Here is a 13921-nt window from a genome sequence, read left to right on the forward strand (position 1 = left end):
TATGGTAATGGAACTGTCGCAGGATACGCCGAAAACAAGCGCAATTAGCAGCATATATCGCAAACTCCCTTAATCCTCCCCCTGTCATCGCTGTGCAAGAGACGGACACAAATCGCATTCATATCCAGAATTATCACACGGCAGCCCTTACGCCACGCACGGCAATTTTGACACTCGCATCCATGCCGGTGCTAGACCACACACCGATAAACACGCCCGCAAGCAAGGACACTCAGTATACCGCGATAGAGCTCAGCTCACCCGGGCACACACATGGCCTCACTATTCTTAACAATCCCAAAGATAAAGGCAGAGTTATTCCGGGCATCCTGGGCTCCTTTCGTTCCTCAAAACTCCTTGTGGTGGGTGATTTTAATGCACGTCACACGCACTCGGGATACACCTCGGATACCCCCAAAGGTATCCTCATTTCTACTGCAATGGCTGATTACAACCTTGGCCTGATCACAATCCCCACCGTACCCACTCGGATTGGCACAAGTGTTACCCGCGACACCACACCCGATCTCACATGGGCCACACAAAACATAATCGTTCAATCTCACACGGTGCTCCAAGAAAGCCTTGGGAGTGACCACTTTCTATTCTCCACTACTGTTGCTTACGATTCCAAGATATTCGGCCCTCGTTCACAGCGCCTCACTGACTGGGATAAATTGCGCTCATACTTGGCAGCTGATTCTACCAAACCCCGTACTGTCACCGACTGGACAGACCGTCTGGTGGAGGCTATCCAGGCGAACAGCAAACGCATTAAAAACACCCCTGCGGCACGTCAGGTTCATCCGCATCTGGCACATCTATGGGAGGCCCGACAGGGACTTCTCGAGCGCTGGCGTCACCAGCAGCACAATCGTAAATTGAGACTTCGCATAGCCGATCTCATTCGTGAGGCAGAAAAATACACGAACACCTTAGCCCGCGTAAACTGAGCAACCTTTTGTAACGACCTCAAGGGTACATTAAGCACTAAACGCACGTGGTCCTTCCTACGCGCTCTCTTAGATCCAAAAACCGCTAAATGTGAGACAGAAATAAGCACACAACGTCTAATACAACTAGATCTTCAAAAGGGCACATACGTAATTGGGCAACTGCGGGACACTTATACACCCCCCTCCCTTCCGTCAGCAGATCCACTTAATCTACCTCCACCTAACCCGGAACTTGATGCCGACATTACCTTAACCGAAGTCCGCCGAGCACTCTTTAGTATTCACCGCTCTACGGCGCCGGGGCCGGATGGCATAACGTACAAGGCACTACTCAATCTGGACGATGTCTCGCTTCAGGAACTCACGGAGCTCTTTAATAACCACTGGCACGCTGAGACGCTCCCGTCAGCCTGGACCCATGCCAGCATGCGATTTATACCCAAACCGGGCAAACCACTCAGCCTTCAAAATTTGCGCCCCATCTCCTTAACGAGCTGTGTCACAAGCTCTTCGAGCATCTTATTCTCAACTGCCTGCAACCGTTCCTAGAAACAACAGGCTTCCTCTCCAACGTTCTATTTGGCTTCCGTCCAAACATTTCGCGCAAGACGTACTTCTCGCCATTAAAGAGTCTCTCTTTTACACCAAGTGCCGTACAGCCGCTACGCGAGCCATACTGGCTCTGGATATTCATAAGGCTTCCGAAACTATAAGCCATGACCACATCCTGTCGACATTAGCCGCGACCGGCTGTGGCATCCGCACATGGCAATATGTTCGGGCCTTTCTTCAGGGACGCACGGCAAACTCTATCTTGGGAATATCGCCTCCCAGCCTTTCCCTCTGCCTATCCGGGGAACCCCACAAGGGGCAGTCCTATCACCTTTACTTTTTAACAATGCCCTAGCGCCACTGGCGAAGGCCCTTGCTGCTATCCCAGGTCACCACACAGCAATACACGCAGATTATATAAACCTCTGGACAACGGGAGGATACATTGGAACAGCCCAGGATATTCTGCAATCTGCTCTAGAGATCACCACCACCAAATTAGCAAACACAGGCCTCCGTTGCTCGCCATATAAATCGGAACTCTTGCAGCTGAAACCACTGCCCAGTGACACCCCCCCCCCGCCCTCATTGAACTGCACATGTACAGGAATCCAGTGCCCATTGTGTCTCAGGTGAATATTCTCGGCCTCCTCAATAACAACACACTCGATGCTACCCCCCCCCCCCCCCTTCAGCTATTGCAAAGACAGACCAAACAGGTGGCTGCACTAATCAAGCGGGTGGCTGCACGCAATCATGGGCTGTCTGAACGCGAGACCCTCAATATGACCAATTCATTATTCATTTGCCGCATTACATACCACCTACCATACCACATACTCACTCAGCGGCAAACACAACAGGCAGAAGACATCCTAATACGCACGGCTGTCACCTCCGCCCTACGTCTTCCACGGACGGTTAGCACGAAACGCCTCCTGGCCACTGGTACCCACAATACCGTGATCGAATCAATAGAGGCTCAACTCACCAACCAATTAGTCCTCCTGAGTCGCACGGAAATAGGGCAATGCCTACTACGACAGCTTCCGTCTCAATACACCCATTCCAACCCCAGCAAGTCCTACAGCTTACATGATTTCTCTGGGCATGCAGGATCACATATATCAGAAGCCCCTAACGCGCAATATGAGCGCTAGCCTCCATCAGGGTAGGCGGCAGGCTCGAGTGAGCTCTTACAGCAAAACATACAGCAACAGCTCCGATATCCTTTATGTCGACGCGGCAGAAAATTCTAAAGTAGGATTCTTCACGGCAGTCACAGCCTATGAAGACGGCACTGTGGGGCCGCCGCCATTATCCGAACTAATTCACCTGCAGAGGTGGAAGGAGCCGCCATCGCACTTGCTCTGGCCCACTCCATCATTGACATAAACATAACCGAAATTTGCACAGATTCCCAGGCCGCATTCTGCCACTACCTAAAGGGCGAGGCGACTCCGGCCACACACCGTATTCTGGCCACAACCACCTCTCTCGACCGAACGGTTCCTCTGTCGTGGATCCCTGGGCATGCCTCGATCCCCAGTAATTAGCGCGTTCATGCGCTGGCCCGAGAACTCTCCTCCCGGACCCCGGACGATCAGGCACCCAACCCTGCGCAAGAGGCCCCATCGGTCCTTTATACATATAATCAAATCACTGCATTCTACGAACTCAGCCGCATGACATTACCCCCCCCCCCCCCCCACAGTACTTTGTCGCCCTCTTCCAGCGCCACATGGCGACAATTACAGACGGGCTGCTTCATTTCACCCTATCGGCTCTCATGATTTCACCCCACCTTTCCTCCTCATTGTAACACCTGTGGCGTGCCCAGATCCACACTTTTCCACTACTTTTGGGAATGTCCTTCCCCACAGGCAGTAACCCCCATCCCCAATCGCACTCATTCTTCCTGGGAGGCTACCTTACGGAACGCTCAGCCCGCCGGCCAGAAATGGGTGGTGGATCGGGCCTTATGTGAGGCACAAGCCCGTGGACTCCTGGACCAGTAGGAGACCACCCTAGAAGATTTTTTCTTTCCTTTTTTCTAATAAAATTTTTTTCCATCCATCTATCCTGCCACACTGGCAAACGCGCCGCTATATGTATACCCCCACTGATACCTCTGCGTATGCGCACAAAATGAGTGGCGCTGTCAAGTGGCTCCGGCGCATCGTCAGACGTAATTAATTGTATCAGGACCCACGTTACGCTAATGCCTGCACCTTGGCCTCCTGTTACTTTTGTTAAATTTTTTTTGTCTCACATTAAACGCCGCGGTGGCTCAGTGGTTAGGACGCTCGGCTACTGATCCGGAGTTCCCGGGTTCGAACTCGACCGCGGCGGCTCCGTTTCGCCTCCATTGAAACGCAAATGCGCGCGTGGGCTGTGCGATATCAGTGGATGATAAAGATCCCCAGGTGGTCTAAATTATTCCAGAGCACGCCACTCTGGCTCCTCATTCTTCCTTTCTTCTTTAAGGCCCTCCTTTATCCCTTCCCTTGCGCCGCGGTTCGGGTGTCCACCGAGATATGTGAGGAAGATACTGCGCCATTTCCTTTTCCCAGTATCCTCGCGCATGCGCAGCACAGCTCTCCAGGAATTACACGAAACTGCTCAACTTCGGCCAGTGTAGCTAACGCTACAAAATTGCTGATGGCCAAGCTATGTTAGGCCACGATATACGTAGCGAAAGTGCGGGTACTTCTGCATTGGAAGAGTGCATTCACTAGGTGCGCCTTTATTCATAGTTAAAACTTGAGCTGTTGTGGCGGACTCCATTATACAGAGATCGCCACGGCAGGTCAAGTTTTAACTATGAATAAAGGCGCATCTAATGAATGCACTCTACCGATGCAGAAGTCTCCGCGCTTTCGCTACGTATATCCTGGCCTAACAGAGGTAGGCCATCAGAAATTTGGTAGCGTGAGCTACACTGGCCGAGGTTGAGCAGTTTCACGTAATTCCTGGAGAGCCGTGCTGCGCATGCGCGAGGATTTTGGGCAAAGGAAATGGCGCAGTATCTGCCTCACATATTTCGGTGGACACCCAAACCGCGGAGACCAAGGAGGAAATGTTTTAAAAAGAGTAAGGAAAATGGTGCCAGCGGGTGTGAAGACGTTTTTCTTCAAGTTGCACACTGGTACGTTGCCGGTTAGAACATGGATGGAGGAGAAGGGAATGTTTTTACCATGGGGCGCTGACTGGTTGTATGTCACATACCAGAGTTAATAGAACACGTCTTTATTGATTGCTGGGATGCGCTGTTTTATAAATACGATGTAATTCTTTATAAAGATGTAAATCTTTATAAATACGATGTATATTTCCTTCTTGGCCTGCACAGCATTTGGCTAAGGAAGATGGGTATACGACACTGTGATGAAGATGCGCGGTCTGTCCGAGATTACTTAAAAGAAAACATATTTAAGCTGCGTGAACTGTACAAAGAGCTATGTTTTGAAGATGAATTAAGTTATCGAGTTGATGGGAGAGTTTTGTTCTTTGAAACAGTTTTGATTTTATCACGTTAGTGAAACGCATGTCTGCTCTTGATGTTTGGCCCCTCACCTCTTTCATTTCATTTCTTCACTCTGCCTGCTATCCTTTATTTCCGCTGCCCCAGCTCAGGTGCTTCGATATCGATGGCAGATGCCGGGGCTAGCAAAAATCTTTTCCTTCCTTTTTATTATTATTTTAATAAAAAGCACTTACTACTACTACTTCATGTTTGAGAACGTAGCGCAGAACATGTTTGTGATGTGTTGTAAACTGTCCAAACAGTCAATAAAGACAAAAAGAAATAGCTGTCCGGGCGGAGTGGTAGCGTCTCCGCCTCAAACGCCAAAGTACCTGTTTCGATTGCAAGCCTCGGCACAGATTTTTTTATTTTATTCAGTGAGTGTGAGGGGGGTTTCAGTGCCTCCCATAGATGCCGCCACCGAATATGTTGGTTAGTGGTTAAGCCCAGGCTCTGTTAAGGCGCGTTTCTACTCCTGCGTAACACGCGCGCGCGCGCTGCACGGTGACGTCACGTCGGCCAAAGCGAGACCCTCTCTACTCGATATGCGCTTGATCGCCAATGCGTTCGGCGGCTTCAGGGCACTCTGACCGCTCTGGCGGAGACTTGGAGCACGTCTCTATTGCGCGCCGAGTGCGCCAGCCGCCAGTGGCCCAGCCAGACCGGTTCGGCTCCGCGGCGAGGCGCGCGTTGTGACGTCATGTGCCTCCTCAGACCACTGCCACGGCGAAATCGCAAGTCCGTGGCCAGTAAAGCTTTCGCTTTAAAAAAAAGAGGCGCCGTAGTGGAGGGCCTCGGAATAGATTCGACCACCTGGGGATCTTTAACGTGCACTGATATCACACAGCACACTGTCGCCTTTGCGTTTCGCCTCCATCGAAACGCGGCCACTGCGGTCGGGTTCGAACCTGAGAACTCCGGATCAGTAGCCGAGCGCCCAAATCACTGAGCCACCGCGGCAGAACCCACTTTCATGACCTGCTCATACGATGCCACCATGACCTCTGTGAGACCTGTGTAATTTCCTTTCCTTAAAACCAACTTCCATTTCATTTTCTTTCCCTTACGGCCGCAGTACGGGTGCCGGTCTCCACGGCGTGTCAGTACTGTGTAGACAGCATGTAGACAACTGCGTGTTACTTTAGCGATCGTTGGGAACTGTTAATATTTTTCAAAACAACTCAATAAATAATGTTTTTCACCGAATACTTCAATGCTTAACATTTTAGTCACAACAACAAGCTCGACAACTTGCGTAACCAGGTGGAACTGCAGCTCTTGCTACGCATATACTGGCACAGCTCAGCTAAGCCACTGCCAGTTTTTTTTTTTGTCGTGCATGTTCTTACCCTTGATGGGCACATCCCACGCGCACGGACGTGCGCTTGAGCCTGTCTACGCATGCGCGAGAGGGGAGATATGAGTAGATGTCAGATATCCGCGCCTGCGCTCGGGCGCTTGCACGCGCGTCAGAAGCGGGGTCCGGTTTACAACAATAGGAGGACCACGGGGCTCTCGGGGACTTTTGTTTTGTAGCGTGAGCTACGCTGGCCCATGTTGAGCAGTTTAGAGTAATTCCTGGAGAACCGTGCTGCGCATGCGCGAGGATTTTGGGGAAAGGAAATGGCGCAGTATCGTCCTCACATATCTCGGTGGACACCCAAACGGCGGCGCAAGGAAAGTGATAAAGGAGGGCGTGAAAGAAGGAAGGGAGAAAGGAGCCGTAGTGGAGGGCTCCAGAATAATTTCGACCACCTGGGGATCTTTAACATATGCACTGACATCGCACAGCACGCGGGCGCCTTTGCGTTTCAATAGAGGTGAAACGCAGCCGCCGCGGTCGGGTTGACTGACTGACTGACTGATGTTTCTGAGAGGAAGAAGGAAAACGAAAGAGCACTGGCCTGCCTAGTGGCTCAAGCCGATCCGCGCTCGCTGCCGCGTGCTGAAAGTAGGAGGGGTAAAGTATAGGAGAGCAAAGGATGAAAGAAAAGACGCGCCGCGCCCCGGGCTGATACCGGAGGCAGCGCAATACTGGGCCGACCCGTGCCAGAGTGCTTCAAGCCAAGCACTCTGCCATATTCAAAAATACGTTTAATATGTTAGGTCCAAGGACCCGCTGCAGATATTAAATCCAGCATCAGATATGAGCCAACCTGTGGTTAGCGGTCGGGTTCGAAACCGGGAACTCCAGATCAGTAGCCGAGCGCCATAACCACTTAGCAACCGTGGCGGGTGATGTGAGACAAACAAATTATAATAAAAATCAACAGGAGGCCTGGGTGCAGGAATTAGCGTAACGTCGGTCCTGATGCAATTAAGTCTGACGCTGCGCCGGAGACGCTTGATAGCGCCTGTCCTTTTGTGCGCATGTACAGAGGTATCAGTGGGGGTATATATAGAGCGGGGCGTTTGCCAGTGTGGTATAGCCATGAAAAAGGAGGCCGAAATTGCTGCTTAGCTGCATCTGATGCTCAGCGTAGCTCAGGCTATGTATCTGGCACAGCCGAGCTAAGCCACTGCTAATTTTTTTTCAGGGCTTGAAGCTCTTCCAGGTTCCCTCAAATTTCTTCACGGTTTAAGTTGCCCTCTCAGCGCCTCTCAAACACCTCTTCTTCACGCCTTGAAAAATCTTTCCGTCGGCGCGAGAGCGGGAACGAGCCAGCACCGGGAGTACTGTACCGGGATCATGGAGGTGCATGCCCCTTTTCGACGCCCGTCGCAGCGTGGCGCTGGGCGTGCAGGCGCTCCGCACATACACGAGGAAGTGTATGGTGGTAGAAACACACTGTTTAAATTAAGGGGCTCACATGGAGCAATTGCCGGCAGACCACAGTGTGAGTAATCCCGCCTCTACACAGAAACCACCACCACTGCTCTTCCAGCAAGCTGCACAGAGCATGAGTATATAGGATTGCTTCTTGATTCTTTTACGTAGTTATGAAACGAATCCATGTAGCGTTGTTTGCACTTCTTTGTTCAATTATACTAGCCCGAATAAAAGAAAAAAAAAACCGTTTAAACGACATCGTAAGGAAAGTATTCACGCGCGACATTTTCTAATTACTGTGCTGCCAGAGCAGGATTTGGCCACCCTGGTGTAGTACTTGGCCACAACCTTCTATGATCAAACCAATTAACCCTCGGCCCTCAGTCCCCAGCGGCTGCAGAGCAACTGACCACGGCGGCGGTCAGACCTGTGACGCAGCGGAGGGTGCTAAGAATCTCTGGCTCCGGACAGGCCGCCATTGGAATCTGAACCTGGCAACGTTTAACGCTAGAACTTTAGCTAGTGAGGCCAGCCTAGCAGTGCTGTTCGAGGAACTAGCGGGAATTAAATGGGATGTGATAGGGCTTAGCGAAGTTAGGAGGACAGGTGAGGCGTATACAGTACTAAAGGACGGACACATACTGACATCCTAGTCGAAATCAAGAGAAAGAAATGGGCTTGGGCAGGGCATGTAATGCGAAGGCAAGATAACCGCTGGTCTTTAAGGGTAACGGAGTGGGTTCCAAGAGAAAGTAAGCGTAGCAGGGGGCGGCAGAAGGTTAGATGGGCGGATGAGATTAAGAAGTTTGCAGGCAAAGGGTGGATGCAGCTGGCAAAGGATAGGGTTAATTGGAGAGACATGGGAGAGGCCTTTGCCCTGCAGTGGGTGTAGTAGGGCTGATGATGATGATGATGATGATGATGATGATGATGATGTGCTTTGCCGAAAGAAAATATGTCGTTTGTTTAAGTGTAGGCTGCACTTTTCTCAACGTGAGTTGTGTGTGTTCTGAAGTGTACAATGAAACTTTCCTGTGATGTTAACCGCAATCTTCTAGAAATGACAGAAAAGCAAATGGCAAACTATTTACCACATTTACTCGCGTTATGAATCCGCTTCTTTTCGCGAAAACCAAAATTTCAGTCTAAGTTTTACACTTTTGCAATCTAGATATCAGCTTTCTCAAAACACACACACTGAGCGAAATTCCGAGAAATAGAATTGTGAAACCTGCCTCACTCTCATTTTTCTCTGTCCTGTACTTCAAGAAACGAAGAATAGATAACAAGTAAATGCATTGTATGACATACGACAGCCAAGGCTCCTTCAAGAGCTTCTTCCCCTCCCTCCCGCAACCGGTCGCCCCCGCACCGCGTAACAATTGCGCCATAGAATACCCAACACTCCTTCCTTAGATGCCTCGAGAGCCGCCTATGTGTGCCGGGAAAAAGTCAGCTTTCAACAGACCTGTGTCTGCGTACGCCACTGGCGCACGCGTTTCTGGTGTGGCTCGCATAGCATGTGCCTTGTGACCGGGATGGGCAGCAGGTGCTCGTCTTGTGCAAAGCCAGTTTAGAAGAAAAAGTTCGCGATTTTGCACATCGGGCATTTCCCCTTGGACGTCAAGCTGTTTAGACCAGGGATAGGTGTCTCCCTGCTGTAAAGAAAGTGAAATAATAATAATAATAATAATAATAATAATAATAATAATAATAATAATAATAATAATAATAATAATAATAATAATAATAATAACAATAATAATAATAATAATAATAATAATAATAATAATAATAATAATAATAATAATAATAATAATAATAATAATTTATTTCCATCACCATACAGTGTTGGAGGGGATGGGAATAAAAGCGGTTATCGCTCGACAAGGTCCCCACCCCCTGTACAGCAAGTGGGCACTGGCATGCGACGGCGCTTCTTTGAACAGACAAATACACAATCACCAGTGTGTGTTGAAAATAAATACGGGTTGAAGCAAAAAGAATAAAAGCAACAAAAAAACGCTGTTATAAAGATTATAACGAGAGCAACCAATACATGAAAAAAATGTTTAAAATATAATTACTAAGCAAGTGTGTCTTCAGAAATAAAGTAGTCGAGGAGGTCAGAGCAACTAATGTTTCCTATGTCAGTATTTGAGGCAATTAATATATTCAGGAGCGAGGGAAGTTGGAAAGTTACCATTTCGCGTCCATAGTTTGTTCTCACTACAGATACTATACAGTGTGGTTTGCGAGGGCGTGGGTACGTGCACTGAAATAACTGAATCGGGGCTAAGTCTGATATATTTGTTATGCATCTTCTTTGTTCTATTTTATAGGTGCGCAATAGTTTATAAGCATACAGGTTTAAAACGTTAATAATCTTTTGCCTGGAAAGTAGGTTTTTATCTGAGTATCTATTTGGCAGGTTATGAACAATCCTAAGGGCCTAATTTTCAAGAACAGCGAGTTTTTTCAGACTCGTTTGTGTAGCAGTACCCCATACTAATGAACAGTAGCTTAGATGTCAGCGAAATAATGCACGATACAACTGAAGTTTTACCTTTTGTGGGAGACAACATTTAAAACGTGTCATAAATCCTATGGCTCGAGATTTCTTTGATGCGATATGATTTATGTGGTCGTCCCATTGCATATCTTCGGTGAATATTACATCATGCGGTTTGAAAGATTTTACTAACTCAATATGATCTCGGTTGTAACGGAGCTCACCGAATTCACTGCACTTTTTGTTTTTTGGATGAGAGAGTATTGCCTTAGATTTTGTTGCATAAACTGAAAGAAGTTTGTTATCAGACCATGTCTTCATTTTTTCCAGGAGTATGTTCGCATTTTCCTGTAACTACCAGAACCGTCGGATAAAAACAAACTGGTGTCATCAATGTAAATAATAAAGCGAGCGTTATTATCCCCATTAATGATGTCGTTAATATACTGGTTGAATAGCAATGGTCCAAGGATACTTCCTTGGGGCACCCCGCAGGTGACTATTCGAAAAGTTGACTTGTATTAATTTATTTTGACATACTGTTTTCTATTGGACAAGTAAGATTTAAGTAAGAGTAACGCTGTGCCTCGAATTCTATAACATTTAAGTTTTTTCCTATTGGCAAACTTCCTCAATATATATTCCTTTTGGTGTAAAAGAGTAAGTTCCGTTGAGCGGTTTTTTCTGAAGCCATACTGGCAGTCGGTAATTATGGCGTGTTTATTTAAAAAGCTTTCAACTAGTTTAAGAATCAGTTTCTCGAACGCTTTGGAGAAGACGGGCAAGATCCTACTTGGTCGATAGTTTCCAAAGCTGTTTTTGTTTCCTTTTTTGTATATGACTGCTACTCGAGCAATCTGCATTCTTGCAGGGAAGATGGAAGTTTGTATGCACAGGTTGTATATGTGCTCCATTGGCGCAGCGATGATGCTGATGACATATTTAGCTAGACGCATCTGGATATTATCCGCATCACACGAGAAACTGTTCTTTAGGTCATTAAAGTCGACAAAATTGCTTTTGTAGAGAAAGAACAATGAAGGGGGGAAGGGCGCCTGTCAATGGATATGCGAGATGTATCAGCAGAGGGGCTCAAGGCAGGAGTAAAATACTTATTAAACTCTGCTGCGAGACGGTTACCCGTGTATTCTATGCCATTGTTAGTAATTTTATCAGGATTACCAGTCTGTGAAACGCCAGAGTCAAGTGACCGCATTTTACGTCTGAGTTTTTCAGGGCGATTAGATGTATTTGCGAAGTAGTTCTCGTAATACTTCAATTTTGCCACCAGTATGTCAGAGTTTAATTTATTTCTATACTTCTTGAAGCGGTCAAAAATAAGGGTATCTTTCGTGTGAATAAATAGCTAATATAGTTCGTGCTTTTCTTTAATACGCGTATACAGTTCGCGTGATATCCATGGCTTTCTTATTGTTATAGGTAGACTCTTTATTTTTGAAACGAAGTATATGTTGTAAGCATGAGTAAAGTTGTCAAGAAATATGCCATAAGCGCTCTGTGCACCGGATTCTTTGTATATATCGGACCAGTCCATACCTAGAATATGCACTCGAAATCTTTCTAAAGCTCCTTCTGTTATACATTGGCACATAGCTTTTCACGAGGGTCATGCTTCGGAACCTCCTTCTGGCAAAACAAATATATGCCCATATGATCGCTTATGTCACATCGTGTAACTCCTGAATAAATAAGTGAAGAATCAATATTTGTTAAGAATAGCTCTCTGCATGTTTGGGAATTGGGACTTATACGGGTTGCTCTGGTTATCATATTTCTAACGGTATAACATCTAAGTAAGACATCAAAATCCACACTGCTGCTGGTTGAACATTACATATCTATATTAAAATCGCCTCCAATGATTACATCGTATTTATTCCTAATTACAAAACCTAAATAAGATTCCATTGTTTCTAGAAACGGGCCCATATCACCAGACGGTGGACTGTACACCACATGCATTACAATGCTTCCTATTTTAACTGAAAGGATTTCAACGTCATCCAACAGGTAACACAAATTGGTCAAAATTTCGCACTGAAAGTGGGGATTAACAAGTACGCATACACCCCCTCCACGAGAAGTTTTTCAATTTATAGAAAATGTTGAAAATGAAGGCAATTCAAAAGGTATCGCTGTCGGTCTGGCAGGTCTCCGAGATACTAATTACATCGAAAGGGAAGCCAGAGGTATTTAACAAGATAGATAAGTCATCTCGCCTGTTCGTGACTGACTTGGCGTTTAGATGAAAACAATTAAGTATTGACGGGCTTTTCAACTCAAAACAGACGCTGCTACCGATTTCGCACGGGAGAGATGCAATTATGCCATGATGTTTAGTTTCCGACAGGCCTCTTGTGACAACAGGGGAAAAAAAACGCGAGCGTTTGCACGTGATCGCGGATCCTTGACCCTGTCTATCCCTGGGACAAGCCACGGCCGGTCTCGAGAGGGGCGCGCGCGCTCTTTCATACGGCCTTCGCATTCGCTGCAGAAGCAATGCGAGTTTTTCTCCGGGAGTTACGCCGCCCGCTGCCGCTAGAGGCGCGACGACCCCACCGCTCGCTTCCCGCCTGCATCTGCGGCGGCGGGTGGCTTTTGCCTGGTTTCGCGCTGTAGTCCGCTGGTTCATGGTGAGCGCAGCACCGCAAAAAAACAAAAACAAAATGCAGATGCTTAAGCTGCGTATCTGCAACACATTCTACATGTGCACAGATTCGTTGCAACAAACTTTGCTCGATGAAAACATTTAAAATGAGGAATCACTCTCCCATTCCTCACAACTATGTCGAGCATTTGTGGTTTTAAATCCAGAAGGAAATACTGTGAACACTTCCTCTCGTATATATCATGGTCAGTGATTAAATGACATGTTAATGCTAAGGGGAAGAGAATGAAAACTCAGAGCGAAGGTTTTGTGCTCGTCCTATAAAAATGTACTATATCGCGGAAAAAAAAATTTGTACGACGCTTCAGCCGTAAATACGATAGCGCTGGAACGGATGGCTTGAAACGATACTTTTGTCGTTGAAGTGTCAAATAAATTGATTGCTGGGAGGTGTACATAGTACTTAATTACGCCGATATCGCTTTTCGCACGTCCTGAATGAACTTTATTTTCACTCTCAGATACATCACAAGTTCCTTAAACGAGGTGCCTGTATTGATATCTAAAAAATACTAATTACTAATGTGCGAGCAAGTAAGAAGGATTGTAATGCATTGTTTTGTGCTTGAAGCCAATGGCACGTGGCCTTTCCGCTTTCGTTGCCAAACGAGAGGCCACCAGATTTCTCTGGAATGACTGTAGCCGCGTGCAAGTCTCTCGATCTTCATGTTCAAAATTGTCGTAAGCGCATTAGGCGTGTTCCAAATTCCTTGTCACCTTTAAATTTTGCAAGGCCGAGAGCGACCATCATTCTGGCCTTCGTTGACCGAGCACTTGTTTTATCCCTGCGTCGCCGAACTCCTTTCTCTGTGAGTGCACGAGTTAGCCAAATAAACAATTTTCGAGTTGGACGCGAGCTTCCTTGTCGTCAATCTGGCGTGACTATCGCTATCAAAACAAAACAGAAGCAACCTGT

This window comes from Amblyomma americanum, chromosome 2, assembly GCF_052857255.1.
Source record: "Amblyomma americanum isolate KBUSLIRL-KWMA chromosome 2, ASM5285725v1, whole genome shotgun sequence".
Taxonomy (NCBI): Eukaryota; Metazoa; Arthropoda; class Arachnida; order Ixodida; family Ixodidae; genus Amblyomma; species Amblyomma americanum.